Here is a 17,744-nt window from a genome sequence, read left to right as displayed (position 1 = left end):
AGGTCCTGCTATCCTTGCATGGGAATAGTGTACATTTCCAGGAAGCCTATGAGCCTTACCCATTGTGGCACCGCCCTAAGTCCAGAAATCCATCTGGCCCTACCTCCTTCCGCTGCATGGGAGGCTCCGCTGCCTGCTCCTGCCAGAAGCCCAACTGAGTTGTTGTCAGAATATTGGGGTATCTGCCTCCTTCTCATGTTAGAATACTTGTTAGTATCTGCGCGTGGGACTTGACCAAGATTAAAGGAAGGATTCAGTAATGTTTTTGGTGTTTGCTTGTTAATGGTTTCTATGTGTGGCAGAAATTGGCCTAAGATTAGCTTTCATCATAACAAACTGCCTGTGGGTAAGGTGGTACAGGAAAGGGATGTAAGAGGCTCCATCCTCCCCTTACCCCAGGTGTTTACCACAGGAACCAATAATAACTGAATGGTCAAATTGACTTAGGTCAGTTTACAACCCACATCTTGAGCCATATATTACAATTGTTCTTGATAAAGATAAAAAGTAAATATGTTCTAGTGGCTAGTGGAGGATGGCAATTATTAGATTTGGGATTCTGACATCCCAGATTTCTTGGTGCCTTTCATTTCCATCATCTCAAAACATGGTGGACACAAAATGGTGGAACTTGGGTTTTCCAAGGTAATAACTGCTGTTGAATAAAGAATTCTGTCAATGGTAAATGAAAGTCAGACTGAGGAGTCGAGGACAAAGAATCAAAATATTGCTTTCAATTGTGATTTTTTGGCAATGACCCTTTTGGTACCTGAGGCCAGGATGGGGCTACTGAAGGAAGATAATGAGATGAATTTTAAACCAACGCATCATCACAGAAAATGTTCTTCCTGGCCTAAGTGCCCCCTCAGTCGAGTGGCTGAGGCATAAATGGTTTGGGCTGATGAAGGGTGATTTGCAGAAGATCAGTGATGACATTTTAGGAGCGGCCAGGTTTCTGAGGGCCAGATGCAGATGGGACTGAGCCAGGTGGTGTCCATGCAGACTGACTGATATGTTTTTACTGATACAGATGACCCTTAAACACAGAGAGATAATTATCTTTGCCCTTATATTACTGGGAGGTTGACCTTCCCACAAACATACATTCAGAGTCCAGTGGTGGGTATGTACAAGCAAGGGTCTCTTCTGCCCGGTAAGGGCATGGAGGGAGAGAGAGCTACAGGCAGTCTTTGTTTTTTCTCTTTTTCCATTTGAAACATTTGGGGGCAGATGAGTTTGCATAAAGCAAACATAATTACATGTTAACTTCAAAGATGGAAAATAGCATGTATGTTAAATTCCATAACCTGCCAGGAAGGAAATTATTCATGTTGGCCTAATTTTATTTCTGATCTACCTACCATTGTTTAGAATAAAAATGTTGGTGGTTGACTTTATAATTCAATATAATTATTGGAAAACAATTTTTAAAATGATAATATGCTACAGAATAGAACATGTCTTGCTCCAATTACATATTTTGTAAGTAACATAATTATGGATAGTAGGTGGCCACTTGGTAGAGAATTTAAAATCTTTTTAAAAAGAAAAACTATATGATCAGCACTTTTTGTCTTTAATTTTTTAGTCTTTTCTTATTATTATTCATTTATCATTTTTCATCACTGTTTGTTTACCTTCCTGTTTTTAATGCATTGACTCAACCTAATTTGTGTCTAAATTGCTGGCTAGATATGGCATTATTTCACAAAAACTTTCTGGTTCATTTTATTTTAGTTGCTAAGGAAGACACTGAAAAGTAGAGATCAAAGGAATCTTAGTAATCATTCAATCCAGTTCCATTACTTTAAAGATGAAGAAACTGGTGTCGAAAAAAATGATACAGCTTATCCAAGGTTGTTTAGCTGGTTAATGGCAAAGATGGATTTAGAACCCAAATCTCGTGACTTCTGGGCCAGAGCTTCCCCTACACCATATTGCCCCTAATTTCCCTGTCCATTCCATGTTTTAAAATTCTGACTCTATATTCTGAATATAGACCTTTTTAATATTTTTGTGTCAAGATAGAATTTTCCTCAACCCAGTCTCTTGTCTTTCCTCCTTCCCAAATACCTTATGGGATCTTTGGGAAGAAATAAAAGGTGATTCTTCTTCTTTTTTTAATTTTTTTTGTATACCTAATAAAAGTCAGTGGAGGAAGATAGCCAACATAAGCAAGACCTGTTTGTCTTGTAGATGTGGCAGTTTGAGGAATCTGAAAGATACAAAGGTTTTAAGATGAGGTACAGGCTTCCAGGTGGAAGTCCCGACACTGAGGTAGGATCTTGAGTACAGGGTAGAGAATAATAACAGACCAACAGGATACTAGAGGAGGAGTCAAGGAAGGAAAACTAGAAAGAGAGAAGGGAACAGGCTACCCATCCAAGGAGGACCCTATGTGGACTGATAGAAGACACGGCACTGTCTTTCAGACTCCATGTGGTTGAGGAATTGGCTAATGGTAGGAATCTTTGGTAATAGGAGCTATGTGTATGGACAGTTATGGGACTATTTAAAGAGTTACATTGAAAATATAGGCATTTTGGCAAGTTCGGCTTTTCATACTCTGCTATTTGGAATCCTGCCCCTTCCTCCAGCTAACCTGGCCTTCCTCAAACAGCTGTTATCAATATGTCAAGCCGTACCATAGGGTGTCTGCTTAAGAATGGTTCAGAGAACTGTGCAGGATGTATAACTGGAGCGATGCTTGGGGAAGTCCACTCCCTTTTCATCAGTCCACTCCTACCAGCTGACTTCTAGACCGTTTTACCTTACACGAGCATGAGGTAGTATAAAGATTGTAGATTTTGGCATTAGACAGATCTCAATTCTAATCTCAGCTCAATACTTCCTAATTGAGGACAAAGGTTTTTTAACTACTCAAGTCTCAATTTTCTCATTTCTCAAGTGACAATAATAAGATGTGCTTTGTAGGGCTGTTGTGACAGTTAAATACTATAGATAACACACTTGGGACAGTGCTTGGCACGCAATTGTCAGTAATTGGTGAACTTGATTTTTCTGGCACCACTGAGGAGAGGAGGAAGGGAGATGATGTCTGATGGGAAAAAGGGCAGGCATTTCTTTATCCCTGACTAGAAGAGGGTTGAGAGTTGGCAGGGATACCTGACAGGAATAATGAGTCGGCCAAGAAGATGCATGAATGGAGAAAGGGAAAGCATAGGAAAAAAGAAGAAGAAGGTGGAAAAGACCGGCAAGATCTCCAGAAAGAAAAGCAAGCCATTCCTTGAGCAGTGATAGAAGGAGTTTTCCAGAGCCCTTTTCTACTGAAATTGTGGTTCTTGGGCCAGCATCATTTCCTCACCTGGGAGTTTGTTAGAAATGCAGAGTCTCAGGCCCCTTTCGAGACCTTCTGAATCAGAATTCATATTTTAACAAGATCCCCAGGTGACTCCTATGTCCACTAAATCTGTTGATGTCGTTTTCATCTGCTGGGGGTTGAGCAGATTCAATTCAACAGGAAGGTGCTGGAGCTTTGTGGTATCTCTGAATTTATCAGGAATATTTCCCAACTAAATGAGTGGTGCCCAGGATGTGTCACTCCCCTTGGCACACTGATCTGGACAGAGTTTCTCTAAGCCAAGTCAGGATGGAAGCTCTGGGGGATTCTTAGAACATTTTTTGTCTGGATCCAAAATAACATGAGTGGAGGAAATAGGAAGTGGTGTGGTTGACCTACTTTCTCTGAGGAAACAGGAAGAGAATTAGAATTGTCCTTGAGGCACATCTAGTAACCAAGGATGCCTTCCTGATTGGCATCCTGCCACCCACCCCTTCAACTCCTTGTGCCTTCCTTGCCTACTGCTCTTAGGGTCTTCATCACAGGTGCACGAGAAAGAACCATGAACTAATGGCTTCAGGCAAACCTCTTCACCTCCTTGTTCCCTGGTCCCTTAAATGTAATAAAGACTTTAAATTATGTTTGGTGCCCAATTTCCCAATGCAGTGGGGACCAGAACTGTGGCCTTCTGGTGACTCTTCCAACTGGATTATACTCCTAAGTTAGCGGCCAGGCAGGCAGGGGATGAAACTGAGAGATGATGTAGGATGTAAAACAAGAAAGCGTTGGGTTTGGGGCCAATGGGAGAACACTTGCCCCAACAAAACAGGGACAGTCTCCATTCAGTCCTGCCAGTTGTCACGGTTCAGGGTGACCAGACGTTTATGTTAATTTTCTAATTCTAAAGGCTGATGGTGAATTCATTAAACAACAACAACAAAAATGAAAAAAACCTGCTACTCATACAAAACACATCTGGGAATTGGATGCAGCCCCCAGGCCGCCTGTACGTGACTTCCTACCAAAGTCATTTCAAAGAGAAAAATTGAAATTTTCCTCAGACTGGACATAGGCAAAGACTCTTCAATTGCTGCTTGCCCTGGTGATGCCTGCCCAAAACAGACAAAGGTGCCTATTTACCTTTCTAGATAGGCACGGTTTGAATGAAATATGGTTGTTATACCCTTTCTATGATAACTAAATACAAAAATACAAAATAGTCAATAAGTCACGTATTATGTGATGAAAGAAGCCTGTCGTAATTAGTTGATTAATTATTGTAGGTCTCTTGTCATGTGCTGATACATGAGTAATGTATGTTCTTGGTATTGATTGCATTCAAGCTAGGATTGCTTTGAGGCCATCACCTGAAGGACACTGTGACCACAGAGGTCCACCTCAAGTTACTGCCTTTTGCAAAGTGATAATGGGGTGTACAGTCAGGTGTAATTTAAGCACATCTTCCTACAGGCAGTGGGTGGTTATAGCTGCACTGCTGTAGCTGTATTGCTTTCAGTTTTAATGGGAATCTTTATTGAAACAGAAACCTAATTCCATTTAGGTTAATAATATGCCCACTCAATCTTCCTTTCCAGAACCAGCCTGATCTTTAAACTTTCTGAGGGGAGACTGGCAGTGATTCCTCACTGCAGGTGGATATCTCATCAGATAAAGCAGGGTTAGGAAAGACTTACATTTTTCATTCCGAGCCATTTTGATTGCTTTTTTCCATCATGCAAGTGCAGTAACTCTCTCTTATCTCTGCATGCAGTGGTACTAAAATCATGGGGTAGAACCACAGTAGTTGGCATTTGTCTCCCAGGTGGACCAGCCTGAGGTTCAGCAGTGGTATGAGCTTGTATTCACATGTTGAACCAGGATGATAGCTTCATTCCAACCCTGTGTGATTAATGGCTATGGAAATAATTTAGGGGGACCAAAAGTGGGTCCTGGGAATATGGCAACCTGGATGCAATTTCCATCTTTCCCACTCTTAAACCCCAAATTTCTTCCTCTTCAGAGCCAAACAGCTGCTAACTCCTATGGGTGGCTAGGTGCAATTAAAGGCCTTGGACTATAGTGGGTTCCAAGCTGAGAGAATTGTGAGGTTCTTTCTTCCACTGGTCTGGGCAAGTGCCCAGAGAATAGTAATGTCAAAGTCCAGGAGTGAAGATGGAAGGCAGAAAATCCTGGGAAGAGTTGGCCTGTCAGGGCTAGAAGCAACACAGGCTCAGTGTGACAGTGTAACTGTGCTGGGTTTTCCTACCCCAAGAAGCTAAGGAAAAGCTGAATGGGAACTAAGTTCTCTACCCTTCGGCTGGGGCAGTCCTAGAAGTCTGGAGGGAACGGGTTTCCTGCAGGTGCCTAACAGAGTACTGGCACTTTTTATAATTCAGCCTTCAGGCACTGAGATTTCTTTACCTTCAGCCATCTGTGGGACTTCTGCCATTTAGGACACATAAACCACCATGCCCTGAGTCCTAAGGAGCTCACACAGAGAAGCACCATACCATTTTAAAGGGGCCAGCAGCCAGAAAGAAGATGATGAGTTAGAAAAAGCAAAACACATGCCCAGCAAAATGAAGCTGTGAGAGGAGTGTCTGAGTGGAGCAGGGCAGGGACAGGAGCTTAAATGAAAAAGGAGCAACTGTTGGTGGGTGGAAAGAGAGGGGAAAATAAACGAGCTTCCAAAGTTCCAAGGAAAGGAGGAGAGAAAGTAAAATTATTCTTAAACTCTCATCTTCTTAGTGTGAGGGAGAATCAGGAGGGAGCTAAAGCATGGCTGTGGGAAACCAATATATGTTGGTGAGGATAATAGTGTCTTGTTTTTAGAAAAAAAAATAAACAGATTAAAAAAAAAAAACCTATATAAGAAACAGGCTCCCAGGTCACCTCCCTTGTCTTACACAGATGAGTGGTCCTCTACTGCCTCTTGGCAGAAGGTTGTCTGAGAGGTTGAACCAGAAGGTTTCTGGACTCAAGGACACCAGGCACACTGAGGCAAGGATACCACACTGAAAATGGGAATTAGGAGGAATATTAGTTACAAAAAAGTGGAACCCCTGGGCCCTGGTCTTCTTCTGTTGCCTCACCTTCCAGAATGCTAGCAGCCATTCTTATTTCTCCCAGGAAAGGAATTAGAGGTTTCTTCTCTAGGGATCTGACCAGCTCAGGGGAGAGGACCTAAAGATACCGACAGGTGGAAACCCCCAATGAAACAGTGCTACAGGGAAGCCCACCAATCAACAGATTCCATCCATACCCACTAAAACCCTAAACTACCATTTAGTGTATCACTCTTAAATATGAGCAGACAACCAAGGATCACCAGATGTGAGAAAGTCCAACATGAAAGGCAGAGAGAAAAAAGAAAAGAGAAGGGGGAAAAAAAGCAATTTGGGGGAAAAAAAAGAAAAAGTATATGCAGCAAAAGTAAACTTAAAAAATCCCTCAACACTTCCAGAGAGAAAAGATAGGATATTGTATTCAAGAAACAAGAGGAGTGACTATAAAGGAACATTTAGAGAACAATTCAAAGAGATCTTGGAGATTAAAAATAGGATAGCAGAAAGGAACAATTCGAGAGAAAAGTTGAAACAAGTGTTGTCAAATATAGCAAATAAAAATACAGATACCCAGTCTGATTTGAATTTCAGATAAACAACAAATTATTTTTTAGTATAAGTATGTCCCATGTAATTCTTGTTTGAAATTAAAATGTCTCTGGGTATTTTATCTAGTAACCTTACTTGGAAAACAAAGTTGATGAAATCTCCAAGAATATAAAACCAGAAAGAGAGAGAGAGTTCAAGGATCGGTTGAGGAAGTCCAATATTTGAATGATAAGGAATTGCAGAAAGGGAGAACAGAGAAAAACAGAAGGAATAATTTATCAAGAGATTTCCCAGAACTAATTTAGAGAGTCTACTCAGAGCTAAGCACAAAGGATAAAATAATTCCTGGCAAAGCATGTCATTACGAAATTGCAAAGCACTGGGGACAAAACAGTGAAAGATCAAACCACATACGGAGGATCATGAATGAGAATGGCAAATTTTTCTATATGCCTTCTGAATTCCCAGAGAAAATTTATTTCCAGTTTAGAATTTTGCACCCAGCTAAACAGACCATCAAATCTGAAGACAGAATAAAAACCTTTTCCAGAACCTTTAGTATCTCAAAAAATTTAACTTCCCTGTACCCTTTCTCAGAAAGCTATTGAAGGATGTGCTCCATCAAAATGTGAGCGTTAACCAAGAAAGAAGATAAGGACCCCAGGAGGGAGAGGAAGGAAATCCCTGAGATGATGAAAAAGGGAGACCTTAGGATGACAGCTGTGCAGGAGGCCTATAGAATTATCAGTTCTGAATGCAGGACCAAAGGCTCCAGATAGGATATCTATTTGAAAAAGATGGATTTTATAGGCTTTCTGATGTTTGGAAATATTGAGATGAGATTTTAATTCTGTCTGAGAGTCTGGGTATGAATTAGTGATTGGTACATAGGTAAATTAAGAAAGTGAGAAAATTATTAACATTGGAAAAAACTAAAAGCTGTACAACAAGGTAATTTAATCCAAGTTCATTTCATGACTTAGTTGAGAATATTTTTTACATAGTCATAATAATGGAAACTGAATATTTATCAACCAGTATGGTGATGTAACTACATGGCCTGGGGAAGAGTGTGTATGTATGTGTGAGAATGCCTGTGAGTGTGTGTTTGTGTGTATGTGTGTAGAGTTTGTATAGGTGAAAAAAGCTAAATTCCATAATGCAATAGTCAGAAGTCTCTACAAGATAATCAAAAACTGAAATATCAAGAAGTAGCTGTGTAAGCATGCCATTTAGAAATGGAAAAGCAAATACCAGTAGACACAGATATAAAACTTGTAAGTGCTTTTCTTCTAGAGGGTGAGAATTGAGGGGTAGGTAGGGCAATGCAAGGACTATTATTTTGTATTGTAAGTTTAATGGAACCATTTGAGTCTTTAAACCAATTTACCTTAATAAAAAATAAAATTAAAAAATTTTATATGCAACAAATTTTATTTTACGTGAAAACTAGCAATAAAGCCAAAGAACACCATCCTTGACCATGCAGGCTTTATTCTAGGAAGTCAAAGGTGAGACAATATCAGGAACTCTATCAACATACTCTATCACATGAACAAACTGAATTTTTTTAACGATCAGATCAATAAAAATATTTTTATAAAATTTAGCAGACATTCCTAATAAAATTTCTAAGTCAATTAGACACAGAACAAAAAGGACGATTTATAAAAATTATAAAATATATTAAAGACTATAAAAAATAGGAATAAATGTTATCCTAAATGTCAAAAGGAGAATGGTAGCAGATTGTTTTTGAGAGGTAGCAGCTCCCACATCATAAAGAAAATTGCTTTGTGTAAAGTGAAGAAATTTAAACTATATCTTTCCAGTGGTCACCAAATTGGAAGGACTACCTGCCTTAGAACCATTTGTTTTAGGAGCCCCCATTTTAAACAAGAGCCCCAGGGAATTCTGTTCTGGATTAATTTTGAGAACCATTGCTTACGCCAACAGAGGTTACCAGAGGGTTCAAACAGAGGCAACAAAATCAGATTTTCAAAGGCCTCCTCCCTCCTCTTCTCCCCACAGCCCACCCACCCCACATCATTACAATGGAGGACCAATGGGGCGGTTACTCTAAGTCAATCACACCATTTCCTCCGGAAAAGTTGGGTCATGTTGCCTGCAATGCCAGAAAAGTTACTGGAAGTGGCCTTGCTTCCTGGAGCATCATGCTTTGTCTGATTCACCGTAAATAGCAAGATAGCATCTTCCTGGGACAGAGAGAAAAATTAATGTTGTGTCTTGTCTGAAAGTCTGAAGCTGTTTTATCTTGGTTTTGAAAGTTTTGTTTTTTTTTAAATTCCATAATAACAAAACTTAAAATAGTTCTCCGAGGTAGTCTGTGCCATTTTTCCAAGTGCTGGAGGAAGTAAGCAGGACAGAGGAAGTCCCCTGGGTGGGTGTCAGAGCCCAGTTGGAACTGTGTTCATTCAGAATGCATTGACACCAGTGTAGGAGGTGGGATGGGCTATCTATCTCTAGTGATCTGGGGAGAAACAGTTCCAGAGAACCAGCCCAAGGGCATCTCAGGAAACATAAATAGCAAAAACAGTCACAAACTGTCTTTCTGATAAGGTGGTTCCAAGGAGAGCAAAGGAAATGACCCAGGTGACTAGTGAAGCCTTCCCCAGCCCTGGGAGACTTTGTGAACAGAAACTCCAGGCAGTGGCTTTGAAACGTTAGCAGGCATCAGAATTACCGAGGGCTTGGAGAACACTGACTGCTGAGCCCCATGCCAGAGTTTCTGATTCAGCAGATCTGGGTGCAGCTTGAGATTTGGCACTTCTAACAAACTCCCAGGTGCTGCTGCTGCTGCTGCTGCACATGGGATCACACTTCCAGAACTTGTGCCCTGTAGAAAGCAAAGGAAATCCACTCAGCAACATTTATTTATGTGTTTATTTCGGGGCAATGGCCTTATGACTCTATTGAAGGGAAAAAGCTATGGGTCAATGGGATGCGTGCTGGGGTCACATTTAAAGGTCTGCAGGACTGTAATAAAACATTCTTTTGAGACCAAGGAACAGACTTAGCGTACTGGGACAGATAACTATTCACCTGTTTACATCAATCAAGCTGCAAACATCTGGTGAGTGCCTATCATAATTATAGCTATCATTTATTAAATGCTATCTGTATGCCAGGTACCTCGTACACATTTAATCTTCACAGTGGTCCTACAACTCCCTCCACGATGACCTTGCCAGGCATATCCTGCCTCAGGGCCTTGGCACAGCCTGGTCCCTTGGCCTGGAACGTGCTTCCCCCACACAGCTCTCTCCTACTCTTATGTCATCTTCTCAGAGAGGCCTTCCTTGGCCACCCCCACTAGAATCTCAACCCACATTCAGGGATTTATTGTTCTCCCCTGAGCACTTATCACCAACATTATATAGATTTCAATTCTTTTGGCTATTCTCTCCTCCCCTCACTAGCACCTAAGCACAAAGCAGGGACTGTGTCATTATTTCTCCAGAGCCTAGAACCATCTGGTACATAGTAACAGTCCATACTTATTGGTAAAATAAACAAATGAAACCTTCAGAGAGCCAAGCCTTGCTTTGCAGTGAAATGCAGAACTTGATGAATAGAGCCCATCAATTAAAAAGCATTCACATCTGGCATTATTTCAATGGAGCTGTTTTAATATGAGAGAAGAAACAAGTAGAAATTCAAACAAAGAGCAGGTGAGAACTAGGGATTAAGAGAGGCAACAGGCTGGGCTGAGTAGAAGCTTGAGCTGTGGCACCCCTCTCCTCAGCCCTGGGGGGAGCTTTTCCTCACGTCTCCTGCCAAGGATGGCTCTGAGGGGTGGGTGTATCCCCTAGGTTCTTACTGGGGGCAGAAAACAGCTGCTGCTGTCAGCAAGCATGGAAAACCCAGCCCAGCCCAGTTGCTAGAAAGCAGGAGTGATTTCTGAAATGACAAAGAAGGGTTAATTGAAAAGAGTAGCTTTCAAAGAGCCAAACCAGCTGACACGGAGGGAACCAGAACTAGGTTTTCACCCAGAAGTAGCAGCTGGCACAGCAGCATGGCCATATGGAATATGCGGAGTTAAAGGGAAGCCAGAGGCAAGCTAGTGAACAGACTCCTCAGGCAAAAGGAAGAACCTAGAGCTATGATTTAACCGCATAAACAGACTCAGTTAGGTTGGCAATACTGTCTGACAGAGTCCATGCCACATGGAAAATATTAAACATTTCCTCTCTTGGCACCTGTTTCTAACGGACAGGCTACAGTGCTGACTGTTTTGCAACAATATATAAATTCAGTTCCTTAATGAACTCCAGGGAGAGGCCATGTGCCCTGGCCAGCGGGGCTTGTCTCGGATTTGAATATGAAAAAAAGAAAGTGCCTGAATGCTTGAGTTCACAGTGCTCACAGGCAGGTGCTTGGGTCACGCTTCATAACACAGCACCCAAGAGAAGAAAGAGGAGAAAGAATATAAAATGATTTCAGAATCAATGAACAGACTTCACCCACAGTGATCAGCTGACCCACAATTAGATTCAATTCAATGTAATTCCACAAATACTAATTATAGAAGTCAACTTAGAGTGGAAAAGCCTTCTTTAAAGAAAAGCCCAAGTACAATATGATGATTGGGTCCCCGATGTTAAAAGTTGTCAAACTGTAGAGCAGGTAATTTGACAGACCTGACTTCCTGTCTCCATCAGCATAACGTTGAGAACCTACTACGCACTGCAGATTAAAGTCTGCCTGTGTGTGGCTGCAATCACAGTGCTAAGATGTAGTAAGTTAAGTGGAGCCAAAGGGAGTAGCTATCAGGCTGAGGGTCTAGGCGAGTGCAACTGTTATTAGCGGTTGTTTAATAAACAGTCCCAAGGTCAAATGTGTGGGGGTCATATCAGGTTAAACAGAATTAAGCCAGCTTCTTTACTGTACTCTTTTATAGGCTTATGTGCGCTGGGACTCTCTGAGAGGACTGCAGTATAGAGTGTTTCTGAAATACTTGACTATAGGAGACTTTTCCTTTCTTTTTCTTTTTTTATTTTAAAGAACCCACATTAGAAAAAACTCGAAGCCCATTCGTCTCCCTGCACCTATGTTGGGAAGAAGGCTACGGGCTAAGTATGAGTGTTTATAAGCAACTTCTTTTACCCATAGATGGGCAGGGAAAGATTTGGTCACCACCCTATTAGTGAGGTCTTGAAATGGACATTAAATTTCCTCAAGCCTAAACCTGACTGTGACAAGAAGTGACCTAGAGACTGAACTCCCTCCAGACTGGAGAACTCAAGGTAGGCCTTTCCTGATATGCTCTGCAAAGCTTTGAATCACACCTGCCATCGGAGTCAAGTTTCTTTCAAGTGCTGTTTGCAACTTACCAAATTGATTTTCTTAATCTCTAAAAGGTTGCAATTTGCCGTTTGAAAAATACTAAAGTCTACCTAAATTTTAGCATATTAAAATTTTTATACCTCTTTCTCCAAAGAATTTGTGCTCATTATCTCACATGGCAAAAGGGGGGCAGGGTTTTCCTTCAGGGGACGTAGTACCTAATAGAAGGTACTTACTTCATGCCATACAAGATCTTGACGAAGCCCCTGCATTTGGAAAAGAACTGGGAGAACTGTGGTCAAAACTGTTGTTAACACGGTGCTTCCCAATTTTAAATGTGATTCCATATTCTAATCTTATTCTGTAAACAATACACAGCTCTTCCGGCTCTTTGCTCTAATTGCGATCACAGGTGAGCGCCCAGATAAAGGGGAGCATGTGCGGCAGGGTGGTCTGCACGCAGCCCAGGCAATCCCAGGGCAGGTAGCCTAAGCTGGGGATGCTCTTTCTTCCCTTCACATCACAATTAGTGTCTTAATTTTACTCTTTGACACCCAGCCTGGGCTCAGACTCTGAGGGAGGGCGGACCTAACTAACCAGACCAAATTCAGGAAACCAAACAGTCTCCTGGTGCCTCGAGAAAAGTGAGAAAGATTAGCAATTAAATAAAAAAAATTCATATATATATATATATATATATATATATTCATATATATAATCTTAATACCTTTCTGCCATACCAGAAAGGCCTTCGCCTCAAGGCCCTCGCGCAGACTCCAGGGTGTGGTTCCCTAGGCCAGCCTGTGCCTCTTCCTCACCCTGTGGTGCACAAAGGGCGCCTCCAACATTTTTTTTTTTTTTTAATTTATTGGGGTGACAATTGTTAGTAAAATTACATAGATTTCAGGTGTACAATTCTGTATTACATCATCTATAAATCCCATTGTGTGCTCACCACCCGGAGTCAGTTCTCCTTCCATCACCGTATATTTGATCCCCCTGACCCTCATCTCCCACCCTCCACCCCTTCAACATTTTTTTTTTTAAACTAACAATTGAATGTGATATTTTGCAAAGCACTGAGGTTTTTCAAGCTTTAATTTTGTAGAAAATATTTGTGTTCTGATTTTTCTTTTTCCACTCTTTTGCTTCTCTTCTTGATCTGCTTGATTTCCTTTTGAGTGTTTTGGCTGTGGAGTTTCCCATTATTGTCCCTTGGAGTAATATCTAAAGTATAAAATACAATGTTGTTTGGGAAATTAAAAGAAAAATAGAAGTGCAGATAATGGGGCCTGAGGAGCAGCAGGAGAGAAGTGAGGTGGTGGCGGGGGCAGGAGACGGATGGTTGTCCAGACAGAACGGCAAATAATTCACCGTCATTTCCAGACTGAAACAAAGTGGATTCTACCACGCTAAGTCAATTTAACTGTTCAAATGGTTACTGCTCCCCTGGTGTTTATGAAAACATGAAATGATAGGAGACAGACTCACACAGACTTAAAAGAGTTTACAGAAACCATTCTATCCACAAAGTCTGTTTCGGTTTTGCCCAATGTGACGAAGCCAAACTTATTCATTACACTGTCGACAGCAGTGAGACATCAGAGCACAGTGGTCAACAGGGGGTTCTGCCACGGACCCGCCGTGGGACCTCGGGCAAGGCGCTTCACCTCCCAAGCCTCAGCTCCCTCAGCTTTAAATGGAGATCATTCACAATGGTACTTCCCATTTAGGGTTGTTGTCAGGATTTAATGAAGGAACGTGTAGGAAACCCTTCTGAAAAGGCTTTCATGTGGTGAATGCTGAATGAATTTTGTGATGAAATTCTACATGGATGGAGTTACTGCAAGTAAACCGAGCTTCAGGCATGGGCAGAGTTCCATGAAAGGCATGCAAAGGGGGTCCTCTAGGACTGTTGCTCCATAGACCAAGACCAGCATATTTCAACCAGGAGTGATTTGTTCTTCGGGGGACATTTTCAATGTCTGGAGACATTTTTGGTAGTCATGTGGGGTCGCTAACTGTCAGGGTCCAACTATATTCCCTAGTCATCTCATAAGAAGCAGTGGACAATGGATTGTTCTCTTTTCATGAGATGCAGACCTATGTACTACTTACTTCAGAGCCGCTCCTTACTCTTGTCTAGCAGAGAGAAGACCGGGCAACAACAGAACCTCTAGGTTGGCAGCCCTGTCAGGACCAGCAGCATTTTAGGCCACAGTCTCTTTGGCATCTAAGGGCCAATCCTAGGACTAGTGAAAGGGAGGTTGAAGGATGACATACATGTCTGACCAGAGTAGCAGATTCAAAATACCGCTGCGAAATGGCACATGACCATCCCATGTTAAACTTGGAAGGTCAGGGCATTACTTGAACTGCCATTATAGCTTATTTCTTTTTACGAAATCCTCTTTTGAAATTTTTCTCACATTTAAATTTCTGTTGAAGCTTAACCAAATGTATAACTTCTCCAATGGCAATTTAAAGTTAAAAACATTTCAAACGGACACAAAAATTGAATAAGCCTCTTGGTTTTGGGAGGGGGTGCTAGCCAGATAAGGGGCACACTGACCTTGCCACTTTATGGGCAGAAGGCAGGTGTGAGCTAAGAAAATAATGTTCCAGAATATCCACAGGAAGTGAATAAAGATTACCCTGTTGTCCCATTTGAACACAATGCCATTAGTAAGAGTGCCAAAAAGTTTAATTACTCGATCACCTTTGTTGCAGGAATGGAAGTTTGAGTGATCTTCATAACACTGACAGAAGTTGGTGCAATAAAATATTTCAAAGCTAGAATGCCCCTCAGAGCACTGAAACTTTGGGTCCTAGAAGGAAACATGTGCAAGCAAATGACTTTATGTTAAGCATTGTATTAGAAGGGCTCCCTAGCTGACCATGATGTAATAATGACCTCCTCGAAATACTTAGCTCCAGAGAGGCTCCTACAGAACCTGGAGATCTGTATGGTCAGAAAAAGTCTCCTTGAGTGAAAAAGACAGCATGGAAGAATGCACTGTGGGAAAAAGAGCACTGGACCAGGAACCCGAAGACCAGGTCAATTTCTTACTTCCTGCCCTTGTGATCTCAGACCTTCTGCAACCCCTTAGAGTTCAGCTCCATCAGTAAAATGAAGATGGATGCTTGCATCTGCTGTATAGCCTACTGGGCTGTGAACATTTGAGAAAGCTTCATGCACTGTTGACTAAACAACCTATGTCTTACTGTTCTTGTCAAAAAGTAATGAGAGTTAGAATCGAATTGTATCCTATTAAGGAAATATGTTTATAACCAGATTACTTCCCGAGAACTTCATATTTCCTGGCATGGTCTTTCATTTTTCTCCTAATATAAAATTTGTCAGGAAACCTATGTTTCACTGTGTAGAAAATTGCATAGCCAGTAAATATATTTTAAAATGTCTTCTTTTATGGCCATCTCCTTTGGTCATCTCGATGTGGTCTTTTGGAGGGGGATCTTTTGATTTCAGGGGACAGAAACCCATCCAAGTTAGTTCAAATAACAGAAAGCTTGTTACAAAAACGAAAACAAGAACAAAAACTCAGCAGGTCATATCACATGCATCCCAATCGAAGTATAGCCACTTCTCAAGCAACTGGGTTTGCAAAACCAAAATCAAAGTGGTGCCTTTTCTGGTTTTCAATGGCTTCATGGATTATTTTTCTCTTACACATACACCACATACTCATATACCACAAAACTGATACAGTCAATGTGCACAAGTCTATATGACCTTATCAATTCAATACCCATGGACTATAGTTTCTGTGTCTCTTAATTTAATCTCTTCTTCCTGGAGTATATGAGTCAGACAATTAAGTTAGTGAACGCATCCCAGAAAAAGTGCTACATACCTCATTGCTGAATATCACTACGGTCACCTTCAAAGTACTCCCCTTGGGAAGCTATGCATGACGCCAGTGCCTAGTCCACCCTTCAAAGCAATTTTAGAACTCTTTTTCTGGAATGACCATCAGAGCTGTCATCGTATTACCTTTGATGTCCTGAATGTCATCAAAATGTCTTCCTTTCATTATTTCCTTTATCTTCAGCTAAAGAGAAAGCCATTGGGGGTCAGATCAGGTGAGTAGGGAGGGTGTTCCAATACAGTTATTTGTTTACTGGCTAAAAACTCCCTCACAGACAGTGCTTTGTGAGCTGGTGCATTGTTATGATGCAAGATCCATGAATTGTTTGCGAAAAGTTCAGGTCATCTAACTTTTTCACGCAGCCTTTTCAGCACTTCCAAATAGTAAAGTTGGTTAACTGTTTGTCCAGTTGGTACAAATTCATAATAAATAATCCCTCTGATGTCAAAAAAAGGTTAACAACATCGTTGCAACAAGTTCTCGAACTTAATTGTCAGACCTCACAGCTACAACGCTATTCTCTCCACATCAGCCTCTTTTTTACTGTCTAAAGCTTAGCTTGCGTGTCACCAAAGCTACAGAATGACAAACAAATTTGGAAGTGTACTTTTTACAGAACTACCTTTGGGCAAGCTACTTAACTGCTTTGTGCCTCAGTTTCCTCATCTGTAAAATGGGGATAATATTATTTCCAATTATAGTTCCTGGTTCATGATGCTTAACATTATCCAGTATCATTATTAATTTTAAGGAGCCATTAATTTATGAAACTAACCCAAAGCAGGCATAGGGCTACAAGATCCAAGCACTGTATCAAGTTCTAAAATAAGATGAAGTAAACATTGTCAGGTACATTTCCAGAGAAGATGACTTGACTTAGGTCTGGAAGGAAATGATTGAAATGACTTGGTGAAGAGAGATGTTTTGGTTTTCAACGACTCTGTAACGAACCATCCAAAATTGAGTGACTTAAAACAACAATTATTTACCCACAATTCTGCAGCTTGGGCAGTGCTGGGCAGAAACGGCCTGTCTCTGCTCCACAGGGTATCTACTGGCTGGACCATCCACGATAGCCTTCGTATCTGCCTGGCATGTCAGCTGGTGTTGACCAAGTGTCATCCTCTTTCCAAATGGCCTTTCCATGTGGTTAGTGTGGGCTTCCTACCTTCATGATGGCCTCAGGGTGCTCAGACTTTTCACATTGTGGCCAGCTTCCCCCAAACACAAGAGGAGAAGTTTCCAGACCTTCTTAGTATCTGGGCTCACACGTCCCAGAATGTCATTTCCACCACATTTTACCAGTCAAAGCAGTCACAGGGCCAGCCCAGCTCAAGGGGAGGGCACAGCACCAGGCATGAATACGAGGAGGCCAGGCTCGCTGGGGCCACAGGTAAAAGAGACTGTGACAAGCAGTTAGTACAAAAGTTTTGGTGCGAGAACCAGTAGATGCAAAAATACCCAAAGCAAATGAAAAACGCAGCATAGGCCATAATAAGGGTAAGAATCACAAAAGACACTGGCCTTGCTGTTTTGGCGGGTAGGAATAGAATCTGAGGGTTTATTTGGATCTCAGACAGTTCTATTACATCACCTATACTGGTCCAAAGGTTCCAACTAGAAAGTAATAGA

Source organism: Rhinolophus ferrumequinum, chromosome 3, assembly GCF_004115265.2.
Source record: "Rhinolophus ferrumequinum isolate MPI-CBG mRhiFer1 chromosome 3, mRhiFer1_v1.p, whole genome shotgun sequence".
NCBI classification, from domain to species: domain Eukaryota; kingdom Metazoa; phylum Chordata; class Mammalia; order Chiroptera; family Rhinolophidae; genus Rhinolophus; species Rhinolophus ferrumequinum.
Note: the sequence above shows the minus strand (reverse complement) of the source record.